The sequence below is a fragment of the Pseudophryne corroboree genome, chromosome 2, assembly GCF_028390025.1.
Source record: "Pseudophryne corroboree isolate aPseCor3 chromosome 2, aPseCor3.hap2, whole genome shotgun sequence".
NCBI classification, from domain to species: Eukaryota; Metazoa; Chordata; class Amphibia; order Anura; family Myobatrachidae; genus Pseudophryne; species Pseudophryne corroboree.
The window spans coordinates 797,284,416-797,311,249 of NC_086445.1; the positions used below are offsets into that span (position 1 = coordinate 797,284,416).

The 26,834-nt window shown below is 46.6% G+C and overlaps 1 long non-coding RNA gene across 1 annotated transcript in view; it reads left to right on the forward strand.

Moving 5' to 3' along the window:
- Positions 1-387: 387 nt before the first annotated feature.
- Positions 388-26,834, forward strand: part of LOC135051263 (uncharacterized) — an 86,065-nt gene continuing 59,618 nt past the window's right edge. The window contains exons 1-2 of the long non-coding RNA XR_010242143.1: positions 388-421; positions 1,146-1,233. This is a non-coding gene — a long non-coding RNA (uncharacterized LOC135051263). The remainder of the gene's footprint in view (positions 422-1,145; positions 1,234-26,834) is intronic.

A 26,834-nucleotide genomic window follows, 5' to 3' on the forward strand; every position in this document is an offset into this window, starting at 1 on the left:
GATATGTGCTCCACATAGCTAATAGGAAGAGCAATGCGCTCCAGGGGGGCGGAATAGAGCAGTAGTGATAGGAAGTATGTATTCTATACAGCTGATGTTAATTGCCAGCTGTATTCATTAGTGAATACTATAGCTGATAGTTTAACCAATTAATATTGTTATTTATATACAGATGGATTATATGGAGTTAAAGAACAGTCCATTAAGTTAAAAAATATTATATTAAGGTAGTATATTAATCTGACAGTGAACATTTTTCATCTTAATGTCTATAATAGTATACAGACTCATAATGTTGATTTGGGCCTTATTATCCAATTAAGGAAGTGAGGCAATAGTGTGTCTCTATAAAAACCTAGGAAGTAACCACACCTAACATGCAGCATTTGCTAGAAAGACAGATTCTGACACAGTGTTACAAGTAAGTAAAACAGCCCTTTGTGGATATTTTTGGTCAATTTTCTTTGTATTTATTGTATTATAAAAGTCGGATATGGCTAAAAGAATTTTATTTCCAAGTAATTGGCATTGTAAAGTATAATAGTCTGTTAAGAACTTTATATGAGAACTATATAAGAATCACTGAAGTAGTATATCATTTGTATAGCAGTGAATTCATTTGGGATTATATATGGTATATAATATTACATAAAAGGCTATATGTGGAAGATGTGCCATTATAACACTATATATAAATTAGAGCAATACATCCCAAATGTCTATATGTTTTAATAATAATAATAATAATATATATATTAGAGTAATACATCCCAAATATCCTTATGTTCTAATTAGAACAACATTACTATATCTGTGGATGGAAACTGATCATTCCCTAGTACTAGAAACGTCTGATTAGGTATGTACTAATTTTGCAATATTAGTTACATCAGCAATAGTCTTTCATTTTTACAATTAAAACTATATGAAAAAGATAGGCATCATTAAACTATAAGTAAAAATTATATATTCTCTAGAGACCAAGTCTACAGTGATTTCTGACTATGGAGTAATTCATCTATAATTTACGTTTAGAGATAAGACATTAAAATGGTAGGCTTCTCCCCCTTTTTTTGTTTAATGCCTATATACGCATATTTATGTAGAGATTAATACTGATGATGTCATTTTAAATTACAAATCAGGATCATAGAGAGTTCCCTATCAGAATCTACGATCATTATGGATTTCTTTGTGTAGAAACAGATCTACTCTCAATACATCTTAATATTGGTATGTATACCTGTAATAATCAGATGTTATAATTGAAAATCTTAAAATAATCTGATGTTATGACATAATTTTTTTTTGTTTAAGTAGTTATAGTCAATATCCCCTTTGACTTATGCTATGGTAACCAGTTGTTAGAATTGTTTTTTCTAAATTCCTCCTATTATATACTGTAAAATGTAGTATGATCATTATTGAACACCTTGATGGAGCAAGTAAAAACACCAAATGTCTGTGATATGTCATATTATGTATTTTATTGATTCTAAACATGTTGTACAATTGTTTTTTGAAAGCTATATACCCCTGATGAAGTCCAACCAAAAGGACGAAACGCGCTGAGTAATTTAAACGACCTGAAAAATAAGAATTTACTTACCGATAATTCTATTTCTCATAGTCCGTAGTGGATGCTGGGAACTCCGTAAGGACCATGGGGAATAGCGGCTCCGCAGGAGACTGGGCACAAAAAAGTAAAAGCTTTAGACTAGCTGGTGTGCACTGGCTCCTCCCCCTATGACCCTCCTCCAAGCCTCAGTTAAGATACTGTGCCCGGACGAGCGTACATAATAAGGAAGGATCTTGAATCCCGGGTAAGACTCATACCAGCCACACCAATCACACCGTACAACTCATGATCTGAACCCAGTTAACAGTATGATAACCGTAGGAGCCTCTGAAAAGATGGCTTCCAACAATAAACAACCCGATTTGTTTGTAACAATAACTATATACAAGTATTGCAGACAATCCGCACTTGGGATGGGCGCCCAGCATCCACTACGGACTATGAGAAATAGAATTATCGGTAAGTAAATTCTTATTTTCTCTGACGTCCTAGTGGATGCTGGGAACTCCGTAAGGACCATGGGGATTATACCAAAGCTCCCAAACGGGCGGGAGAGTGCGGATGACTCTGCAGCACCGAATGAGAGAACTCCAGGTCCTCCTCAGCCAGGGTATCAAATTTGTAGAATTTAGCAAACGTGTTTGCCCCTGACCAAGTAGCTGCTCGGCAAAGTTGTAAAGCCGAGACCCCTCGGGCAGCCGCCCAAGATGAGCCCACCTTCCTTGTGGAATGGGCTTTTACAGATTTTGGCTGTGGCAGGCCTGCCACAGAATGTGCAAGTTGAATTGTACTACAAATCCAACGAGCAATCGTCTGCTTAGAAGCAGGAGCACCCAGCTTGTTGGGTGCATACAGTATAAACAGCGAGTCAGATTTTCTGACTCCAGCCGTCCTGGAAACATATATTTTCAGGGCCCTGACTACGTCCAGCAACTTGGAGTCCTCCAAGTCCCTAGTAGCCACAGGTACCACAATAGGTTGATTCATGTGAAACGCTGAAACCACCTTAGGGAGAAATTGAGGACGAGTCCTCAATTCCGCCCTATCCGAATGAAATATCAGGTAAGGGCCTTTATAGGATAAAGCCGCCAATTCTGATACGCGCCTGGCTGAAGCCAGGGCCAACAGCATTACCACTTTCCATGTGAGATATTTCAAATCCACTGTGGCAAGTGGTTCAAACCAATGTGATTTTAGGAACCCTAAAACTACATTGAGATCCCAAGGTGCCACTGGAGGCACAAAAGGAGGCTGTATATGCAGTACCCCCTTGACAAACGTCTGAACTTCAGGCACTGAAGCCAGTTCTTTCTGGAAGAAGATCGACAGGGCCGAAATTTGAACCTTAATGGATCCTAATTTTAGGCCCATAGACAATCCTGCTTGCAGGAAATGTAGGAAACGACCCAGTTGAAATTCCTCCGTAGGGGCCTTCTTGGCCTCACACCACGCAACATATTTTCGCCAAATGCGATGATAATGTTTTGCAGTTACATCCTTCCTGGCCTTGATCAGGGTAGGAATGACTTCATCTGGAATGCCTTTTTCCTTCAGGATCCGGCGTTCAACCGCCATGCCGTCAAACGCAGCCGCGGTAAGTCTTGGAACAGACAAGGTCCCTGCTGGAGCAGGTCCTTCCTTAGAGGTAGAGGCCACGGGTCCTCCGTGAGCATCTCTTGCAGCTCCGGGTACCAAGTTCTTCTTGGCCAATCCGGAGCCATGAGTATCGTTCTTACTCCTCTCCTTCTTATGATTCTCAGTACTTTTGGTATGAGAGGAAGAGGAGGGAACACATATACCGACTGGAACACCCACGGAGTTACCAGAGCGTCCACCGCTATTGCCTGAGGGTCCCTTGACCTGGCGCAATATCTGTCCAGTTTCTTGTTGAGACGGGACGCCATTATGTCCACCTTTGGTTTTTCCCAACGGTTTACAATCACTTGGAAGACTTCTGGATGAAGTCCCCACTCCCCCGGGTGGAGGTCGTGTCTGCTGAGGAAGTCTGCTTCCCAGTTGTCCACTCCCGGAATTAACACTGCTGACAGTGCTATCACATGATTTTCCGCCCAGCGGAGAATCCTTGCAGCTTCTGCCATTGCCCTCCTGCTTCTTGTGCCGCCCTGTCTGTTTACGTGGGCGACAGCCGTGATGTTGTCCGACTGGATCAATACCGGTTGACCCTGAAGCAGAGGCCTTGCTTGACTTAGGGCATTGTAAATGGCCCTTAGCTCTAGGATATTTATGTGAAGAGACGTTTCCATGCTTGACCACAAGTCCTGGAAATTTCTTCCCTGTGTGACTGCTCCCCAGCCTCTCAGGCTGGCATCCGTGGTTACCAGCATCCAATCCTGAATGCCGAATCTGCGGCCCTCTAGAAGATGAGCCTTCTGTAACCACCACAGGAGAGATACCCTTGTCCTTGGAGATAGGGTTATCCGCTGATGCATCTGAAGATGCGATCCGGACCATTTGTCTAGCAGATCCCACTGAAAAGTTCTTGCATGGAATCTTCCGAATGGAATCGCTTCGTAAGAAGCCACCATTTTTCCCAGGACTCTCGTGCACTGACACTTGTCCTGGTTTTAGGAGGTTCCTGACTAGCTCGGATAACTCCCTCGCCTTCTCCTCCGGGAGAAACACCTTTTTCTGGACTGTGTCCAGAATCATCCCTAGGAACAGTAGACGTGTTGGAATCAGCTGTGATTTTGGGATATTTAGAATCCACCCGTGCTGACGTAGCACTACCTGAGATAGTGCTACTCCGACCTCTAACTGTTCTCTGGACCTTGCCCTTATCAGGAGATCGTCCAAGTAAGGGATAATTAATACGCCTTTTCTTCGAAGAAGAATCATCATTTCGGCCATTACCTTGGTAAAGACCCGTGGTGCTGTGGACAATCCAAACGGCAGCGTCTGAAACTGATAATGACAGTTTTGTGTCACAAACCTGAGGTACCCTTGGTGAGAAGGGTAGATTGGGACATGGAGATAAGCATCCTTGATGTCTAGAGATACCATATAGTCCCCTTCTTCCAGGTTCGCTATCACTGCTCTGAGTGACACCATCTTGAATTTGAACCTTTTTATGTAAGTGTTCAAAGATTTTAGATTTAAAATTGGTCTCACCGAGCCGTCCGGCTTCGGTACCACAAACAGCGTGGAATAATACCCCTTTCCCTGTTGTAGGAGGGGTACCTTGATTATCACCTGCTGGGAATACAGCTTGTGAATAGCTTCCAATACTGCCTCCCTGTCGGAGGGAGACGTTGGTAGAGCAGATTTCAGGAACCGGCGAGGGGGAGACGTCTCGAATTCCAATTTGTACCCCTGTGATACTACCTGCAGGATCCAGGGGTCCACTTGCGAGTGAGCCCACTGCGCGCTGAAATTCTTGAGACGGCCCCCCACCGTGCCCGAGTCTGCTTGCAGAGCCCCAGCGTCATGCTGAGGACTTGGCAGAAGCGGGGGAGGGCTTCTGCTCCTGGGAAGAGGCTGCATGGTGCAGTCTTTTTCCCCTTCCTCTGCCCCGGGGCAGGAACGAGCGGCCTTTTTCCCTCTTGCCCTTATAGGGACGAAAGGACTGGGTTTGAAAAGACGGTGTCTTTTTCTGCTGAGAGGTGACCTGGGGTAAAAAGGTGGATTTTCCAGCCGTTGCTGTGGCCACCAGGTCCGATAGACCGACCCCAAATAACTCCTCCCCTTTATACGGCAATACTTCCATATGTCGTTTGGAATCCGCATCACCTGACCACTGTCGCGTCCATAACGTTCTTCTGGCAGAAATGGACATCGCACTTACTCTAGATGCCAGGGTGCAAATATCCCTCTGTGCATCTCGCATATATAGTAATGCATCCTTTAAATGCTCTATAGTTAATAATATACTGTCCCTATCCAGGGTATCAATATTTTCAGTCAGGGAATCCGACCAAGCCACTCCAGCGCTGCACATCCAGGCTGAGGCGATCGCTGGTCGCAGTATAACACCGGTATGTGTGTATATACCTTTTAAGATACTTTCCAGCCTTCTATCAGCTGGTTCCTTGAGAGCGGCCGTATCAGGAGACGGTAACGCCACTTGTTTTGATAAGCGTGTGAGCGCCTTATCTACCCTAGGGGGTGTTTCCCAACGTGCCCTAACCTCTGGCGGGAAAGGGTATAGTGCCAATAATTTATTAGAAATCAGCAGTTTTTTATCGGGGGAAACCCACGCTTTATCACACACCTCATTTAATTCATCTGACTCAGGAAAAACCACTGGTAGTTTTTTCACACCCCACATAATACCCTTTTTTGTGGTACTTGTAGTGTCAGAAATGTTTAATGCCTCCTTCATTGCCGTGATCATGTAACGTGTGGCCCTACTGGACATTACGTTTGTCTCGTCACCGTCGACACTGGATTCAGTATCCGTGTCAGGGTCTGTGTCGACCATCTGAGGTAACGGGCGTTTTAGCGCCCCTGACGGTGTCTGAGACACCTGAACAGGCACTAATTGATTTGTCGGCTGTCTCATGTCGTCAACAGTTTTTTGCAAAGTGCTGACATTGTCACGTAATTCTTTAATTACTACCATCCAGTCAGGTGTCGACTCCCTAGGGGGTGACATCACTAACACAGGCAATTGCTCTGCTTCCACATCATCTTCCTCCTCATACATGTCGACACAATCGTACCGACACCCAGCACACACACAGGGAATGCTCTGATAGAGGACAGGACCCCACTAGCCCTTTGGGGAGACAGAGGGAGAGTTTGCCAGCACACACCAGAGCGCTATATATATACAGGGATAACCTTATATAAGTGTTACTCCCTGTTATAGCTGCTGTATTTATATATTAGCTGCCAATAGTGCCCCCCTCTCTGTTTTACCCTGTTTCTGTAGTGCAGGACTGCAGGGGAGAGTCAGGGAGCCGTCCTTCCAGCGGAGCTGTGAAAGAAAATGGCGCTTGTGTGCTGAGGAGAAAGGCTCCGCCCCCTTCACGGCGGCCTTTTCTCCCGCTTTTTTCAGGAAACTGGCAGGGGATAAATGCATCCATATAGCCCAGGAGCTATATGTGATGCATTTTTTTTTTTAGCCATATAAGGTTTTTATATCGTTTTTATTGCGTCTCAGGGCGCTCCCCCCCCAGCGCCCTGCACCCTCAGTGACCGGAGTGTGAAGTGTGCTGAGAGCAATGGCGCACAGCTGCCGTGCTGTGCGCTACCTTATTTGAAGACAGGAACGTCTTCTGCCGCCGCTTTCTCCGGACCTCTTCGCTCTTCTGGCTCTGTAAGGGGGCCGGCGGCGCGGCTCCGGGACCCATCCAGGCTGAACCTGTGATCGTCCCTCTGGAGCTAATGTCCAGTAGCCAAGAAGCCCAATCCACTCTGCAGTCAGGTGAGTTCGCTTCTTCTCCCCTTAGTCCCACGATGCAGTGAGCCTGTTGCCAGCAGGACTCACTGAAAATAAAAAACCTATTTAAACTTCTACTTCTAAGCAGCTCAGGAGAGCCACCTAGCTTGCACCCTTCTCGTTCGGGCACAAAAATCTAACTGAGGCTTGGAGGAGGGTCATAGGGGGAGGAGCCAGTGCACACCAGGTAGTTCTAAAGCTTTTACTTTTTTGTGCCCAGTCTCCTGCGGAGCCGCTATTCCCCATGGTCCTTACGGAGTTCCCAGCATCCACTAGGACGTCAGAGAAATATACAGTGGATCTTCTTTTGTGAGCACACTCCCGTAAGGGCAAAGTGCATGAACATCTAGCCTCTGTATTAGTAGACAGGTCTTGTTGATATTATTCATTGTATTATGCTGTTTGGGTTTTATGTACCGTATATACTCGAGTATAAGCCGACTTTTTCAGCACTTTTTTTTTGTGCTGAAAAAGCCACCTCGGCTTATACTCGAGTCAGTGACAGGCAGAGGCAGAGCAGTGTGAAGGAGGGACACGGAGCGCACAGCGCGCGGCTCTCCTGTGTCCCTCCTGCATCTCCGGCGGCAGCAGCGGCGGTTCTATTACAGGAAGTACCCGTTCGTGACCTCTGATCACGAACCGGCACTTCCTTTAATAGACCTGCCGCGGCCGCCGAAGATGCAGGAGGGACACAGGAGCGCCGCGCGCTGTGCGCTTCGTGTCCCTCCAGAAGACAACGCGGGAACGACGGAGGGGTAAGTAACAACACTGTGGGGCATATCTGGCAGCATGAGGGGGTATATGTGGCAGCATGAGGGGACATATCTGGCAGCATGAGGGGACATATCTGGCAGCATGAGGGGGCATATCTGGCAGCATGAGGGGGCATATCTGGCATCATGAGGGGGCATATGTGGCATCATGAGGGGACGTATCTGGCATCATGAGGGGACGTATCTGGCATCATGAGGGGACGTATCTGGCAGCATGAGGGGGCATATGTGGCAGCATGAGGGGGCATATGTGGCAGCATGAGGGGGCATATGTGGCAGCATGAGGGGGCATATGTGGCAGCATGAGGGCATATCTGGCACATCAGGCACTGTGGGGGCATATCTGGCAGTGTGGGGGCATATCTGGCAGTGTGGGGGCATATCTGGCAGTGTGGGGGCATATCTGGCAGTGTGGGGGCATATCTGGCAGTATGAGGGCATATCTGGCACTGAGGGCTGTGTACGGCTAAAGCTGCATTTCCCACCCTAGGCTTATACTCGAGTCAATACGTTTTCCCAGGTTTTTGTGGTAGAATTAGGTGCCTCGGCTTATATTCGGGTCGACTTATACTCGAGTATATACGGTAAATGTTTTTACATGCACATTTGAATAAATTTTAAAAATATAAAATATATTGACATTGGTGTTGTAAGAAAATGGACAGCAGGTCCATAGAGGATAATTTTAAAATATATCCTGAGTATATTGGCGCACCTAAGGAATTTATTGTGATTATTATTGCTTGATCTCCACTAGCAGGTGATCTCTTTTAGGTTGCAGCCTTATTTATCCGAGCGCAATTAATAGGGTATTTTCTTGGTATGTATTATATATATATATATATATATATATATATATATATATATATATATATATATATAACACACATACAAACACCTGTGTGGCCAGCAATCCCTTTTTTAAATAATATTTCTCTAACGTCCTAGTGGATGCTGGGGACTCCGTCAGGACCATGGGGAATAGCGGGCTCCGCAGGAGACAGGGCACATCTAAAAAAACTTTTAGGTCACATGGTGCGTACTGGCTCCTCCCCCTATGACCCTCCTCCAAGCCTCAGTTAGGTTTTTGTGCCCGTCCGAGAGGGTGCAATCTAGGTGGCTCTCCTAAAGAGCTGTTTAGAAAAGTTTTTTTTTTAGGTTTCATTTCAGTGATTCCTGCTGGCAACAGGATCACTGCATCGAGGGACTTAGGGGAGAGATTTCCAACTCACCTGCGTGCAGGATGGATTGGAATCTTAGGCTACTGGACACTTAGCTCCAGAGGGAGTCGGAACACAGGTCAGCCTGGGGTTCGTCCCGGAGCCGCGCCGCCGATCCCCCTTACAGACGCTGAAGAAGACGGCAGAACGGAGGTCCGGAAAACAGGCGGCAGAAGACTTCACAGTCTTCATGAAGGTAGCGCACAGCACTGCAGCTGTGCGCCATTGTTGTCACACGGCTCACTGACTCGGTCACGGAGGGTGCAGGGCGCTGCTGGGGGCGCCCTGGGCAGCAATATAAGTACCTTATTGGCAAAATAAATACATCACATATAGCCATTAAGGCTATATGTATGTATTTTAACCCAGGCCAGTTCTTAAAAACCGGGAGAAAAAGCCCGCCGAAAAGGGGGCGGAGCTTATTCTCCTCAGCACTCAGCGCCATTTTCCTGCTCAGCTCCGCTGGTGAGGAAGGCTCCCAGGACTCTCCCCTGCACTGCACTACAGAAACAGGGTAACAAAGAGAAGGGGGGCATAAATTGGCCATATTTATATATTAAAAGCGCATATATAGTAAACAACACCTTCTAGGGTTGTTTATATACATTTATAGCGCTTTTTGGTGTGTGCTGGCAAACTCTCCCTCTGTCTCCCCAAAGGGCTAGGGGGTCCTGTCTTCGTTTAGAGCATTCCCTGTGTGGCTGCTGTGTGTCGGTACGTGTGTGTCGACATGTATGAGGACGATGTTGGTGTGGAGGCAGAGCAATTGCCGAGGATGGTAATGTCACCCCCTAGGGAGTCGACACCTGAATGGATGGCGTTAGTTATGGAATTACGTGATAATGTCAGCACATTACAAAAGTCAGTTGACGAAATAAGACGCCCGGAAAACCAGTTAGTACCAGTTCAGGCGTCTCAGACACCGTCAGGGGCTGTAAAACGTCCTTTACCTCAGTCTGTCGACACGGGTACCGACACAGATGAATCTAGTGTCGACGGTGAAGAAACAAACGTATTTTCCAATAGGGCCACACGTTATATGATCACGGCAATGAAGGAGGCTTTGCAGATCTCTGATGCTGCTGGTACCTCAAAAAGGGGTATTATGTGGGGTGTGAAAAAACTACCTGTATTTTTCCCAGAATCAGAGAAATTGAATGATGTGTGTGATGAAGCGTGGGTTACACCCGATAGAAAATTGATAATTTCAAAGAAGTTATTGGCTTTATACCCTTTCCCACCAGAGGTTAGGGCGCGCTGGGAAACACCCCCTAGGGTGGATAAGGCGCTCACACGTTTATCAAAGCAAGTGGCGTTGCCGTCTCCTGATACGGCCGCCCTCAAGGATCCAGCAGATAGGAGACTGGAAACTACTCTGAAAAGTATATACACACATACTGGTGTTATACTGCGACCGGCAATAGCCTCAGCCTGGATGTGCAGTGCTGGGGTAGTGTGGTTGGATTCTCTGACTGAAAATATTGATACCCTGGATAGGGACAGTATTTTATTGACTCTAGAGCAATTAAAGGATGCTTTTCTTTATATGCGAGATGCTCAGAGGGATGTTTGTACTCTAGCATCAAGAGTAAGTGCGATGTCCATATCTGCCAGAAGAAGTTTATGGACGCGACAGTGGTCAGGTGATGCGGATTCCAAGAGGCATATGGAAGTATTGCCATACAAAGGGGAGGAATTGTTTGGGGTCGGTCTTTCGGACCTGGTGGCCACGGCAACTGCCGGCAAATCCACTTTTTTACCTCAGACCCCCTCCCAACAGAAAAAGACACCGTCTTTTCAGCCGCAGTCCTTTCGCTCCTATAAAAAGCGACCAAAAGGACAGTCTTATCTGCCGCGAGGCAGAGGAAAGGGTAAGAAAGGGCAGCAAGCAGCCCCTGCCCAGGAACAGAAGCCCGCCCCGGCTTCTACAAAGCCATCAGCATGACGCTGGGGCTTTACAAGCGGACTCCGGAACGGTGGGGGGTCGACTCAAGATTTTCAGCAATCAATGGGCTCACTCACAAGTGGACCCGTGGGTCCTGCAGATAATATCTCAGGGTTACATGCTGGAGTTCGAAAGGTTTCCCCCTCGCCGGTTCCTAAAGTCTGCTTTACCAACGTCTCCCTCAGAAAGGACGTCGGTTTTGGAAGCCATTCACAAGCTGTATTCTCAGCAGGTGATAGTCAAGGTACCCCTCCTACAACAGGGAAAGGGGTATTATTCCACACTATTTGTGGTACCGAAACCGGACGGTTCGGTAAGGCCTATTCTAAATCTGAAATCCTTGAACCTGTACATACAGAAATTCAAGTTCAAGATGGAGTCACTCAGGGCAGTGATAGCGAATCTGGAAGAAGGAGACTTCATGGTGTCCTTGGACATAAAAGATGCTTATCTACATGTCCCGATTTACCCCTCGCACCAAGGGTATCTCAGGTTCGTGATACAAGACTGTCATTATCAGTTTCAAACGCTGCCGTTTGGTTTGTCCACGGCCCCTCGGGTCTTTACCAAGGTAATGACCGAAATGATGGTTCTTCTACGAAGAAAAGGCGTATTAATTATCCCTTACTTGGACGATCTCCTGATAAGGGCAAAGTCCAGAGAACAGCTGGAAGTCGGAGTAGCACTAACCCAAGTAGTGCTTCAACAACACGGGTGGATTCTGAATCTTCCAAAATCTCAATTGACCCCGACGACACGTCTGCTGTTCCTGGGAATGATTCTGGACACTGTTCAGAAAAAGGTGTTTCTCCCGGAGGAGAAAGCAAGGGAGTTATCCGAACTTGTCAGGAACCTCCTAAAACCAGGAACTGTGTCAGTACATCAATGCACAAGAGTCCTGGGAAAGATGGTGGCTTCGTACGAAGTGATTCCATTTGGCAGATTTCATGCACGGACATTTCAATGGGATCTGCTGGACAAATGGTCCGGATCGCATCTGCACATGCATCAGCAGATAACACTGTCACCGAGAACAAGGTTGTCTCTCCTGTGGTGGTTGCAGACTGCCCATCTGTTAGTGGGCCGCAGATTCGGCATACAGGACTGGGTCCTGGTGACTACGGATGCCAGCCTACGAGGTTGGGGAGCAGTCACAAAGGGAAGAAACTTCCAGGGCGTGTGGTCAAACCTGGAGAAGGCTCTTCACATAAATATACTAGAGCTAAGAGCGATATACAATGCCCTAAGCCAAGCAAGACCTCTGCTTCAGGGTCAGCCGGTGTTGATCCAGTCCGACAACATCACGGCAGTCGCCCACGTAAACCGACAAGGCGGCACGAGAAGCAGGAGTGCAATGGCAGAAGCTGCAAGGATTCTGCGCTGGGCGGAGAATCATGTCATAGCACTGTCAGCAGTGTTCATCCCGGGAGTGGACAACTGGGAAGCAGATTTCCTCAGCAGACACGACCTTCACCCGGGAGAGTGGGGACTTCATCTAGAAGTCTTCCACATGATTGTGAACCGTTGGGAAAAACCAAAGGTGGACATGATGGCGTCTCGCCTCAACAAAAAATTGGACAGATATTGCGCCAGGTCAAGAGACCCTCAGGCAATAGCTGTGGACGCTCTGGTAACACCGTGGGTGTACCAGTCAGTGTATGTGTTCCCTCCTCTGCCTCTCATACCAAAGGTACTGAGAATTATACGGAAAAGAGGAGTAAGAACAATACTAGTGGCTCCGGACTGGCCGAGAAGAACTTGGTATCCGGAACTTCAAGAGATGCTCACGGAGGATCCGTGGCCTCTACCTCTAAGAAGGGATCTGCTTCAGCAGGGACCTTGTATGTTCCAAGACTTACCGCGTCTGCGTTTGGCGGCATGGCGGTTGAACGCCGGATTCTAAAAGAAAAGGGCATTCCAGAGGAAGTTATTCCTACCTTGATTAAGGCTAGAAAGGAAGTGACCGTACAACATTATCACCGTATTTGGCGAAAATATGTTGAGTGGTGTGAGGCCAAGAAGGCTCCAACGGAAGAATTTCAATTGGGTCGATTCTTACATTTCCTGCAAGCAGGATTGTCTATGGGCCTCAAATTGGGGTCCATTAAAGTTCAAATTTCGGCCTTATCAATTTTCTTCCAGAAAGAATTGGCGTCAGTGCCTGAAGTACAAACTTTTGTAAAAGGTGTACTACATATACAACCCCCAATAGTGCCTCCAGTGGCACCGTGGGATTTGAATGTGGTTTTAAATTTTCTCAAATCTCATTGGTTTGAGCCTTTAAAATCGGTAGATTTAAAATACCTTACATGGAAGGTAACCATGCTATTGGCCCTGGCTTCAGCCAGGAGAGTTTCAGAGTTGGCGGCTTTATCGTACAAAAGCCCATATCTGATTTTCCATTCGGACAGGGCAGAATTGCGGACACGTCCTCAATTTCTCCCTAAGGTGGTTTCGGCTTTTCACTTGAACCAGCCTATTGTGGTGCCTGCGGCTACTAGCGACTTGGAGGACTCCAAGTTACTGGACGTTGTCAGAGCATTGAAAGTATATATTTCAAGGACAGCTGGAGTCAGAAAATCTGACTCGTTGTTTATTTTGTATGCACCCAACAAGATGGGTGCTCCTGCGTCTAAACAGACGATTGCACGTTGGATCTGTAGCACAATCCAACTTGCACATTCTGTGGCAGGCGTGCCACAGCCTAAATCTGTAAAGGCCCATTCCACTAGGAAAGTGGGCGCATCTTGGGCGGCTGCCCGAGGGGTCTCGGCATTACAACTTTGCCGAGCAGCTACGTGGTCAGGGGAGAACACGTTTGTAAAATTTTACAAATTTGATACTCTGGCTAAGGAGGACCTGGAGTTCTCTCATTCGGTGCTGCAGAGTCATCCGCACTCTCCCGCCCGTTTGGGAGCTTTGGTATAATCCCCATGGTCCTGACGGAGTCCCCAGCATCCACTAGGACGTTAGAGAAAATAAGAATTTACTTACCGATAATTCTATTTCTCATAGTCCGTAGTGGATGCTGGGCGCCCATCCCAAGTGCGGATTGTCTGCAATACTTGTACATAGTTATTGTTACAAAAATCGGGTTATTATTGTTGTGAGCCATCTTTTTAGAGGCTACTTCGTTTTGTTATCATACTGTTAACTGGGTTCAGATCACAAGTTGTATGGTGTGATTGGTGTGGCTGGTATGAGTCTTACCCGGGATTCAAGATCCTTCCTTATTGTGTACGCTCGTCCGGGCACAGTACCTAACTGAGGCTTGGAGGAGGGTCATAGGGGGAGGAGCCAGTACGCACCATGTGGCCTAAAAGTTTTTTTAGATGTGCCCTGTCTCCTGCGGAGCCCGCTATTCCCCATGGTCCTGACGGAGTCCCCAGCATCCACTACGGACTATGAGAAATAGAATTATCGGTAAGTAAATTCTTATTGTCTATCAGGGCCGGTGCTAGGGTGTTCGGCACCCCCCTGCAAATGATAAATTTGCGCCCTGTCATACATAATAAATGGATAGGCGTGCACTACAAAAGGGGTGTGGTATCGCAAGGAAGGGGCATGGCCAAACAATAGTACCCCCAATTCAAATTATGGCACACAGTAACACAATCTTATTACAACGAATGTAGTGCTAATGATTCATGTTGTGCCACATAGTAGTGTACCTTATTCATGTTACCAGACACAGTAGTACCCCTCATACACGTAATGCCCACAGTAGTAGTGCCACACATAACACCGACAGTAGTAGTGCAACACACAATGGCCACAGTAATAGTGCCCCTTACACTATTGTCCACAGGAGGGGAGAGGGGGGAGTGCAGTACTTACACAGGAGATTTCAGAGAGACTGAAGAGCTGTGGCCGCCAGTGCCATATTTACAGCAGAGTAGGCCTCCAGGCAAAGGGGACCCTATCGGCGGTGGTTGTGTGGGAGGGGGAAGGGGTCTGCTACTGGCACTGTGAAGTCTGTGGGAGGTGAGGGGGGGAACTATCGGCGGCAGTGATGTTCAGGGGGGTAGTTGAATGTGTGGAAAATGCATAGAACAAAACGTTTTATTAACCTTTATTAAAGTTTTTAATGTGCATTATCAGTTTGTGGAACCTTTAAAAATCAGTTTCCCTTATGTCTCCCCGGCGCTCATGTAAACAGTGGTAGCGGCAATCCATACTTAATCCAATGAATATATAACTCACAGGTGAATGGTGCTCAGTCTCTCCCACGTAGGTGTCTGGCAGCAGCACAGCGTTTGTTCACGCCTATTCGTAGCGCCTGGGAGCTGATGGTTGTAGCAGCGGGATTTCTTTCTGTCTGCTACTGTTCGGTGCACCTAGTTCCGGGATCCGCGGCTGTGGATGCAGATGTCCTCTGTGGGGGCAGCCGCGCAGAGCCGGATTAAGGCTATAGAGGGCCCGGAGCACTTCAAACAGTGGTGCCCCTAATAAAGAGGCAGGCAGATAAAGTGTGTGTGTGTGTGTGTGTGTGTGTGTGTGTGTGTGTGTGTGTGTGTGTGTGTGTGTGTGTGTATATATGTATATATTCACTACGGCTGGCCGGCGACCAGCATCCCGGCGCCGGGAGCCCGACCGCCGGCTTACCGACAGCTTGGCGATCTCGGTCGAAGTGGACGCAGGGTGAGAGTGGGGGTGTGCAGGGTGGGAGAGGACACAGGGTGAGAGGGGGTTGTGCAGGGTGGAAAAGGACGCTGGGTAAGAGGGGGTTTTGCTGCGAAGGGTGGGAGAGGACGCAGGGTGAGAGAGGGGGGTGTGCAGGCTGGGAGAGGACGTAGGGTGATAGAGGGGTGTGCAGGGTGAGAAGGGGTTGTGCTGTGCAGGGTGGGAGAGGACGCAAGGTGAGAGGGGGTGTGTGCAGGGTGGGAGAGGACGCAAGGTGAGAAGGGGTGTGTTCAGGGTGGGAGAGGACACAGGGTGATAGAGGGGTGTGCAGGGTGGGAGAGGACGCAGGGTGAGAGGGGGGTGTGCAGGGTGAGAGAGGGGTGTGCAGGGTGAGAGAGGACTAAGGGTGAGAGGGGTGTGTGCAGGGTGGGTGAGGTTGCAGGGTGAGAGGGGGGTGTGCAGGGTGGGAGAGGACACAGGGTGATAGAGGGGTGTGCACGGTGGGAGAGGACGCAGGATGAGAAGAGGGGACGCAGGGTGAGAGGGGACGCAGGGTGAGAAGAGGGGACACAGGGTGAGAGGAGGGTGTGCAGGGTGGGTGAGGATGCAGGGTGAGAGGGGGGTGTAGGGTGGGAGAGGAACATATTTGATTATTTGGATTCAACAAGAAAGCCTTCCAGTGGGTGCACTGTGTGGCTCCAGTGGCGGCAGGAGCTGGGTGCAACCCACGTGGGAGCAACAGCAGAGTATTCAGCTGTGCGGGGAGAGCGCCTCTTCAGCATTGGCGCCTCCCTGCATTGCAGGATCTGCTGAGCGGGTTGCACCGGCTCTGATGTCTATATCTATACATACAGTGTGTGTGTGTGTGTGTGTGTGTGTGTGTGTGTGTGTGTGTGTGTATATATATGTGTATGTATATATATATATATATATATATATATATATATATATATATTATACGGGAGCATGCAAAGTGTCCCTAATTTGGAGTTTGGGGTGAGGGGGTGGACTTGGACGGGATGAGAGGGGGGGCCCAAAGCATATTGTTGCACATGAGCCCACCCACTCGCTAGTTCCGCCACTGGGTGTAATCAACTGTCTACCATAAAGTTAAAACTTAGCAGGATATTCAATAATCTGATCTCAACCCACTCAGGCATGCATTTCACTTGCTGAAAACAAAGATAAATGCAAGACACAAAAACCAACTGAAGACAGCAGCAAAACATAACAAAGGAGGAAACACAGCATTTGGTGATTCTCAGCAATGTATTACAAAGGAACACAGTGATCGCGCTGAGCCAAAAAAAGTGGGTCCCAGGGACCCCTCACTTTAAAAAATTGGGTTCCTACCGGTCTTTTTCTGGGTCCCATCTGAATGAAGGTTCGTATTAATCTTAATCTTGTGTTGCAAGGTGGGGGGATGGGGTGACAATGCTGCTGGGCTGTGTAGCATGCAGGACACCCTGCACCAGAGGTGTAACTAGACATTTTGGTACCCTTAGGCAGAAAGTGAATTGGTATTCCACCTCCCAGACAGCAAAGCATAGGCAGTGCGTGCCGCAGGCGCGCCGCTAAATTTTAGGGGCGTGGCTTCATGGGGACGGGGCGTGACCACATAATAGTGCCAATTCACATTACACCACACAGTAGTGCGCTTATACACATTGCACCAGGTAGAACCTCCTATGTACACTGCGCCAGGTAGAGCACTTCATACATATTGTGCCAGATAGAGCACATTATACACTTTGCTCCAGGTACAGCACGTTATACACTTTGCTCCATGTACAGCACGGCTATACACTTTGCTCCATGTACAGCACGGCTATACACTTTGCTCCAGGTACAGCACGTTATACACTTTGCTCCAGGTACAGCACGGTTATACACTTTGCTCCAGGTACAGCACGGTTATACACTTTGCTCCAGGTACAGCACGTTCAGGACCGGCCCTATAATTATGCAGATGAGTAAGGCGCCACACACAGAGTGAACTCACTCAGTCTGCTGTCATTCAACAAAGCAGCGTTCAGCACAGCTCAGTGACTCTGTTACTCACTATGCTGCTGCGGCTGCCTGCTCGGCGAACGCGGCTCCTCCTCCCTGTGTGCAGTGTGCATATCTGTAATGAGCGGCGGGACATCATGACGTCACGCCGCACATTACAACATGCGCAACCTGTGCTTGGGCAGGACGCCCGCCGCCGACCGCGGCGCCTCGTGTGGGCGGTGGTGCATGCTTGCCTGGCCGGAGGAGACATCTTTGAGCGGGTTCCGTGCAGAGGCCGCACAGCTCGCTTCCCTGGCTGCCGCTGATGGAGAGAAGAGGTAGAGACTCTCTCTGACTGGAGTGGAGAGTGTTCTTGGAGATCCTGATTCCTGGGCTGGCAGGCAGTGTAAAGGAAATTGTACAGGCTACAGCACAGCATCATGAATATCTTATTAATATATTCACTTTCATATATAATATATATAGACTAGTCTATAATTATTACAGAGGAAGCAATCTTCTGCACATCATGTGTGCTGTTGCAATTTTTTTCAGTGGGCAGGAGGCAATTACTGCGACTTAAAACATGGTGTCTGGTGTGACTGCATTCTCATTCTGAGTAGGGCCTGGGTCATCCGCAACTGTCAATGGTACTCGATTTATGTGTATGCATCGCAGTTATGCGACTGCATATGCAATTTTGCAATTGCATCGGCCGGCCTCTTTTACCTTTTATGTGTGGCTCTTCACATGCGTTTTTTAGCAGAAGCTGAATTGAGAAAATCTGTCTCCACAGCGATCCAAGCTGAATGAGGTCCACAGTGCAGGGTACAGTGCAGAATACTTTGGGATACACAATTAGATATTGCGCTGGTTACAGCGCTGGCACATGTTGGATATAGTGCAGGTCACATACAGTGCGGGTCACATACATTATGGGTTATAGTGCAGGTCAGATACAGTGCCAGTCGAATACAGAGCATGTCACAGTGCGGGTTGGATACAGTGTGGGTTATAGAGTAGGTTGGATATAGTGTGGGTTACGCAGCAGATTGGATACAGTGTGGGTCAGATAACGTGCGGGTTACATTGCAGGTTAAAGTGCATGTCGGATACAGTACAGGTTACAGTGCGGGTTGGATACACTATGGGTCGGATAGAGTGCAGGTTGGATACAGTACAGGTTACAGTGCAGGTTGGATACAGTATGGGTCGGATAGAGTGCAGGTTGGATACAGTGCGGGTTACAGTGCAGATTGGATACAGTGCGGGTTACAGTGCAGGTTGGATACAGTGTGGGTCAGATGTACTATGGGTTATAGTGTGGGACGGTTACAGTGCAGGTAGACATGCTGGCTGTAGCCTTGTAGTAATAGTGCACTTGCTGTAACAGCAGGCAGGGGGGGGCCCCCTGATGATAAATGCCCCCGGTGGTAGTGTCTGTGAGGATGATGATGGTTTGGGTGCTGCAGTGATACCGCTCTCTCAGCATGAGCATTGTGTGCAGCTGGATTGTGGCTGCAGCAGCCTTTGAGTTGGATGACCAAAAAAGAAATTTATAGTATATGTGCGTGCTTCTCCCACAATGTGGTTGAAAGAACACACATAAACAAGGGCGCTGACTGAAAAGTTCTGTGAGACTCAATTCTGGGGCAGCCGCAGCTCTAAAAAAGGGACCACCTAATCCCTTAGAGTAAACATCAACAAAACACACATAAATTAAAGTGCTGCTGTCCCAGATGAAATGATTAATTCAATAAGCAATATAGTACAATAAAAACATTTAATATAAAAGTGTTATTACACACGGCCGGTGCTTAGATTTACCACAATTTACATAAGAAAAATAAAAAAGATGAATCTTGTTTCAGAAAAGCATATAGATTTCAATACTTAATGCTGATCATGCCTTCTGAGGAAGCCGCCGATGATTTGTAGGCGGAGAAACGCGTAAAGAAGGTGACGTGGTGCTGCTGGAATTTACCCGTTGAGTCTGCCGGAGGGAGCCGCTGCCTAGTGGACGGAGGACACTTTGCATTAAAGACCACTCGGCTGAGTGGATGAGAAATATGGGAGTGTGCCGCTAATTGTCCACGGATTTCTTGGAGGGCTCACCTGGGGACTTTTCCATCACACAAAGGCTTAAGTCTCAAGTGGATCGATCCGTAAGCTTTTCTTTACAATTCTTCTATTAACCAGTTTGAACCAGCAGGCGATCAGCTGACTATCAAATACAGGGATATCTATGCTAGGATATCTCTTTTCATACGGAGAGACTTTCCACTGGTGGATACATATTTGTTACAAATAAGCCATAAAGGTGTCTCGGGACATTGGTACAATAATTATTGCTGCCCCAATCAATTATATAGAAGGGGATAGAGGCATGATCAGCATTAAGTATTGAAATCTATATGCTTTTCTGAAATAAGATTAATCTTTTTTATTTTTCTTATGTAAATTGTGGTAAATCTAAGCACCGGCCCTGTGTATATAACACTTTTATATTAAATGTTTTTATTGTACTATATTGCTTATTGAATTAATCATTTCATCTGGGACAGCAGCGCTTTCGTTATTTGTGTTTTGTTGGAGTTGGATGAGAATGCAGGGAGTTATTGTCAGAGATCGGCTCTCTCAGCCAATTAGAGATTAGCCTATAGATTGCTATGGGAATTGGAAATGAGACCCGAATCCAAAACCCGCAGGATCCAACAGCAGGAAGATGACGTTTTGCCTCGTTTTTGTATCCAAACACGGTGGGAAAACCCGAGCCGGGGCTCAGATCTGCTCATAATAAGTATGTTTCGGTAGGTTCAGTTTCTAGGAAACCAAACCTGCTCATCTCTAGGCATAATATGAAGTGATGAACTGGGAGCATTTTAATGTTGCACAGTATGAACTGGAGCACTACAGTGTGGTATAATATGAACTGAGGGCACTAGTATAACATTAAATGAGGTGTCTCTTTCTCTAAAGAATCATTGGGTGGGGGTCCATGCCGTGGATGGTGACTTACCATATGTTTTCAAATGTACGTAACTGAGATCTCTGCATTACTATTATCATGTAGGGTGTATATCTCATTTGCTGTACCTTCGCAGCGAGAAGAGGGAACTTGTTTTGTTTTTTCTTCTGAGGAAACTGAAGCTATGAAGCAGAGAAACATGTCAAGGAACATATAGTTTTATCATCTTTGTTTTATATGATTTTTGTATTACTAAAATTTTAGTACTGATACCTTTGGTAATAATGGCTCCTATCAGTGTTTATTTATAAAGAATATCACTGCATACAAAACTGTTCTTAGGGTTGGCCGAGCTGTGCAATTGGACGGGGCATCTGCACAGTATTACCATTGGTCTGGCTGACTGCATGGAATACTGTTGAAAAAGGCCCTCCCAAAACGGCCATCTCCTCAGAGGAGACAGTTGTGAAGGATGCTAGAGGAGATGTCAGCCATTTTGGGAGGAACATTTACTAGAGGAGGCTTTGGGAAAGGAGGCAGGACTGACCAGCGGTCCCCAGAAATGCTGCGCGGGGGGTGGGTGGCTCCACCCAACTCCACCCAACTCCTCTAATGTGTCTGCCCATCTCCCCCGATGGTGCCTCTACCTGCCTTTTTTCATCTCCTAATTGCCTCTACCCACCTCATCTGATGCCTGTGCCTGATGCCAAACCACTGCTACCTCCCTACTCCCCCATCCCAGCAGCAATCGGCTATAGGGACCATAAAATGTATGCATAGTGCTAGTGAAGAATTAAATAGCAGTGTCTGCTTGCCAGTGGTGAAAGTTTTGATGTATAATGTGAAACATCCTAGCATATGGGCATAACCATGTTGTATGGCAGGTGAGACAGATGTACCATGTGCAGAGTGATTTAAATTTGGTTGGATTATATTGTTTTTGTTCATGGTAAATACTGGCTGCTTAATTTCTACACTGCAATTTAAACTTCAGTTTGAACACAAATATAAATCTCTCTACACATGTTACATCTGCCCCCCCTGCAGTGCAACATGGTTTTTCCCAATTGGTTACTTTTTTGGTTTGCTAACAAACCTGAATACGGCCCTATAATAGTAACCTAATGTGGTTTTGCCCATGCCCTTCGTCATGCCCCTGTCTGGGTATACGAAAATAATAAAATGGTAATCCTTCTTATTCTGCTATTCAGGAATCCATAGCATATGTATTTCTATCAGTTCCACCATTAAAATGGGAAAAAGTGGGAGTAACCAGTGCACTATCCATAGACCTATTGTCTAAATTGATCCAGATAGGAAATTAGTACCTTCTTCTGTTGAAGTTATTCATAAGTAATGTAGGGGCAGATGTATTAAGCCTGGAGGAGGGGAAAAGAAGTAATAAAGTAGTGATAAGTGCAAGGTGATAACGCACCAGCCAGTCAGCTCCTAACTGTCATATTTCAAAAAACTAGTAATGATTGGCTGGTGCGTTATCACCTTGCACTTATCACTGCTTTATGCCTTCTCCAGGCTTAATACATCTGCCCAAAAATGTGTTAGGCTTACCTGCAATAGCTGTCTGTATTTATACCCTCACCTACGTACTTTGGACATAGTGCTAGCCTGATGGGACAATTTATATCTAACTGCAACGGCATCACATACAGTGTATCCGGAAAGTATTCACAGTGCTTCACTTTTTCATGTTACAGCCTTATTCAAGATAAAATAAATAATTTTTTCCCCTCAAAATTCTACACACAATACCCCATACTGACAACATGAAAACAGTTTTTTTGTCATTTTTGCACAAATTTGTTAAAAATAGAAAACTAAGAAATCACATGTACATAAGTATTCCCAGGCTTTGCCATGAAGCTCAAAATTGAGCTCAGGTGCATCCTGTTTCGACTGATCATCCTTGAGATGTTCTTACAGCTTAATTGGAGTCCATTTGGGGTAAATTCAATTGATTGGACATGATTTGGAAAGGCACACACTTGTCTATATAAGGTACCACACTTGACAGTACATGTCTGAGCACAAACCAAGTATGAAGTCAAAGGAATTGTCTTTATACCTCCGCGACAGGATTGTCTCGAGGCACAAATCTGGGGAAGGGTACAGAAAAATATCTGCTGCTTTGAAGGTCCCAATGAGCACAGTAGCTTCCATCATCCATAAATTGAAGAAGTTTGGAACCACCAGGACTCTTCCAAGATCTGGCTGGCCATCTAAACTGAGCGATCGGGGAAGAAGGGCTCTAGTCAGGGAGGTGACCAAGAACCCAATGGTCACTCTGTCAAATCTACAGCATTCCTCTGTGGAGAGAGGAGAACCTTTCAGAAGGACAACCATCTCTGCAGCAATCCACCAATTAGGCCTGTATGGTAGAGTGGCCAGATGAAAGCCACTCCTTAGTAAAAAGCACAAGACAGCCTGCCTGAAGTTTGCCAAAATGCACCTGAAGGACTGTCAGACCATGAGAAACAAAATTCTCTGGCCTGATGATTGAATTCTTTGGCATAAATGCCAGGCATCATGTTTGGAGGAAACCAGGCACCGCTCATCGCCAGGCCAATACCATCCCTACAGTGAAACATGGTGGTGGCAGCATCATGTTGTGGGGATGTTTTTCAGCGGCAGGAACTGGGAGACTAGTCAAGATAGAGGGAAAGATGAATGCTGCAATGTACAGAGACATCCTGGATGAAAACCTGCTCCAGAGTGCTCTTGACCTCAGACTGGGGCAATGGTTCATCTTTCAGCAGGACAACAACCCTAAGCACACAGCCAAGATATCAAAGGATTGGCTTCAGGACAACTCTGTGACTGTCCTTGAGTGGCCCAGCCAGAGCCCAGACTTGAATCCGATTGAACATCTCTGGAGAGATCTGAAAATGGCTGTGCACTGACACTTCCCATCCAACCCGATGGAGCTTGAGAGGTGCTGCAAAGAGGAAGTATTGAGCAAAGGCTGTGAATACTTATGTACATGTGATTTCTTAGATTTTTATTTTTAATAAATTTGCAAAAATCTCAAAACTTTTTCACGTTGTCATTATGGGATATTGTGTGCAGAAGTTTGAGGGACAAATGAATTTAGGCTGTAACATAACAAAATGTGGAGAAAGTGAAGAGCTGTGAATACTTTCCGAATGCACTGTAAGAGCTATAGTAGCATGATATGTGCCGCTATAGTACATCTACACCTAAGCCCCTCCATTTCCCCCACCATAAAAGAAATATAAGAGAAACCTTGAAATGCATGCCTGGTGATCAGTGTAAACACAGGGAATTAACCTCCGCACTACAGAAAAATTATGGAGTCCTGTGATGCGGGAAGATCTCACCTAAACCTGGCATCCATAAATTCAGGAGCACACATATTTGATAAAGAGTGGTCCTCTCTTTCAAATGATGTGGCCCAGTAATATTTATTGGCTGCAATGTGGAAAATGTACATATTCCATACATGGGGTAAGAACACTATGTACCCTATTATCCCCCCCCCCCCCCCCCCTCCCTTCCCCACCACCCTATTATGACACTGGAAACTAGGTAAGCACCCATACTTGAAAGAGTGGAGACCGATCTTTTAAGTTATGTGGCTCATTAGCAGCTATAGTTTGGTGTTCGCCTGTGATTGGATAAATAAACACTATTTAACTGTAGTAGATCTCAATTTCACAGTATATTATTATTATTGTTCATTTATATGGCGCTACAAAAGTTCTGCAGTGCCTAACAAAGTACATAAACATATGAGCAAAACAAGTAAACAATGACTTACAGTACAAGACAATGTAGGCCAGGTACATAGTATTTAAACATTGTTGCATCAAGGGACAGGACACTGAAATAATTAATTATTAAGGTGGCATAAACCGAGGGTTAGGTGCCGTTGTAGGGAGTATGGAGTATCAAATAGACTGAGAGAGGGAAAAGTACATGAGGGCCCTGCTCGTGAGAGGTTACATTCTAAAGGGGAGGGGCAGACAGGAGTGACAAAGATATGGTAGAAGTGAACATGTAATAGAGAGTTAGGATGAGAGATAGCTGGGTTTGATGAAGAAGTGAGTCTTGAGATTTAAAGTTTTCTACAGAGGTGGAGAGTCTGATAGGGAAAGGCATAGAATTCCAGAGGTAGAGAGCACCACAGCCAAAATCTTGGAGGCAGGAATGGGAGGAAGTAATCAGTTGGCAGGAGAGATGGCATATATTTATAGAGTGAAGAGGGCGGGTGGAAGTGTAAAGGGACATAAGGTCAGTTATGTAAATGAGAGAGAAATGGGTGAGGGCTTTTGTAACCTAGTGTGAGAAGCTTGAATTGGATTTGGAAGGGGAAGAGGAGCCAGTGTAGGGCTTGTAAGAGAGAGGAGGTGGATATAGTATAAATGGTGCGGAAGATGAGCCGAGCAGCAAAATTGAGGATAGAGTGTAAAGATGTAAAGAGGCATTTGTCAGGGAGGCCAGATAGGAAGAGATTACAGTAGTCCAACATAGAGATGACCGTGAATGAGTGTCTTATTAGCATTTAGTGTGAGAAAGGGTCTGATCCTGGAAATATTTTTGAGATGGCAACGGCAGGACTGCGAGAGGTACTGAATGTGTGGTTTGAAGGAGAGGGAGGAATCAAGGAGACTGTAACTCCAAGACAGCGTACTTGAGGGCTAGAGGAGATAGTTGTGCTATCAATAGATAGTGAAATTGTGGGAGGTGAGGTTATGTGGGAGGATGGGAAGATGATCAGCTCAGTCTTCGACATGTTATGTTTTAGAAAGCACTGGGTCCTCCAAAAAGAGATAGTGGAGAGGCAGCTGGAGATACGTGTGAGGAGAGAGGGGGAGAGGTCAGGGGAGGATAGGTAAACAGATAGAGATCCTGGCCTCTTCCCTCCCCTTAAACATTGCCGAAACAGAGGCCATCGCCACCCCTTCCTCCCCCACACATCATCAGCCAGTCACTGACAGTCTGATGCCGGACTGCTTTCGCCGTCACAGGATCCATTCGCACATGAATGAATCTGTACATGTGCAAAATACTGATAAAAAGTACTTTGCAGCACACAAAGCAACTCAGACCACATCTGAATTACCCCCTGAGTGCTAGTAGACTCTGGCGCAAGTCTCTGTGGAAATGGTGCAGTGGCCATTTTCCCAGTGATTTCCCTACTTTGCATGCACAAAACACCAGGAAAATGGGTATCACACCATTTTCGCTGTGATTTTGCAGTGCTGCTACTGCCAATGCTGGACTTTGTTAAGGTAAGTATAGAAGAAATGGATGCAGGGTATGCGGTATGGGCCCCCTGGACCCAGAGGCTTATGTGCACTGCACACCCTGCATCCATTATAGATACACCATTGTATACACACAGGGGCAAATTGGGATAAAAAAAACAGCCCGGGAAATTTATGGAAGCAGCCATAATAGGGGTGGGGTCTGTTGAGGGGGTGGAGTCTGTCAAGTGGGCAGAAGTACTGCTCTGAAGGCCTGACTATATGCAGGGATTGGAAGTGCGAACCGTGGGCGCGCTGCTAAATTTTAGGGGCGTGGCTTCATGGGGAAGGGGCGTGACCACATAATAGTGCCAATTCGCATTACGGCCCTCATTCCGAGTTGTTCGCTCGCTAGCTGCTTTTAGCAGCATTGCAAACGCTAGGCCGCCGCCCTCTGGGAGTGTATCTTAGCTTAGCAGAATTGCGAATGAAAGATTAACAGAATTGCTACTAAATAATTCCTTGCAGTTTCTGAGTAGCTCCAGACCTACTCGTAGATTGCGATCACTTCAGTCCGTTTAGTTCCCGGTTTGACGTCACAAACACGCCCTGCGTTCGGCCAGCCACTCCCCTGTTTCCCCAGCCAATCCTGCGTTTTTACCTGGCACGCCTGCGTTTTTTAGCACACTCCCTGAAAACGCTGAGTTGCCGCCCAGAAACACCCACTTCCTGTCAATCACACTACGATCACTCGAGCGTTGAAAAAACGTTGCTCGAGCTTGTGTAAACCTCCAAAGTTTTGTGTTAGATTACTTAGCGCACGCGCGCTGCGTACCATGCGCATGCGCATTTTCCACCTAATTGCTGCCTTGCGAAAAACGGCAACGAGCGAACACCTCGGAATGACCCATTGCACCAGGTAGAGCACATTATTCACACTGCACCAGGAAAAGCACATTATACATATTGCACCAGGCAAAGCATATTATACACATTGCACCAGGTAGAGCACGTTATACTAATATATAAAATATATATGATGCAGCAGGCAGGCACACTATATAATTATTAAATGTAGTTTAGTAGACAGTACTTAATGACTGTCACA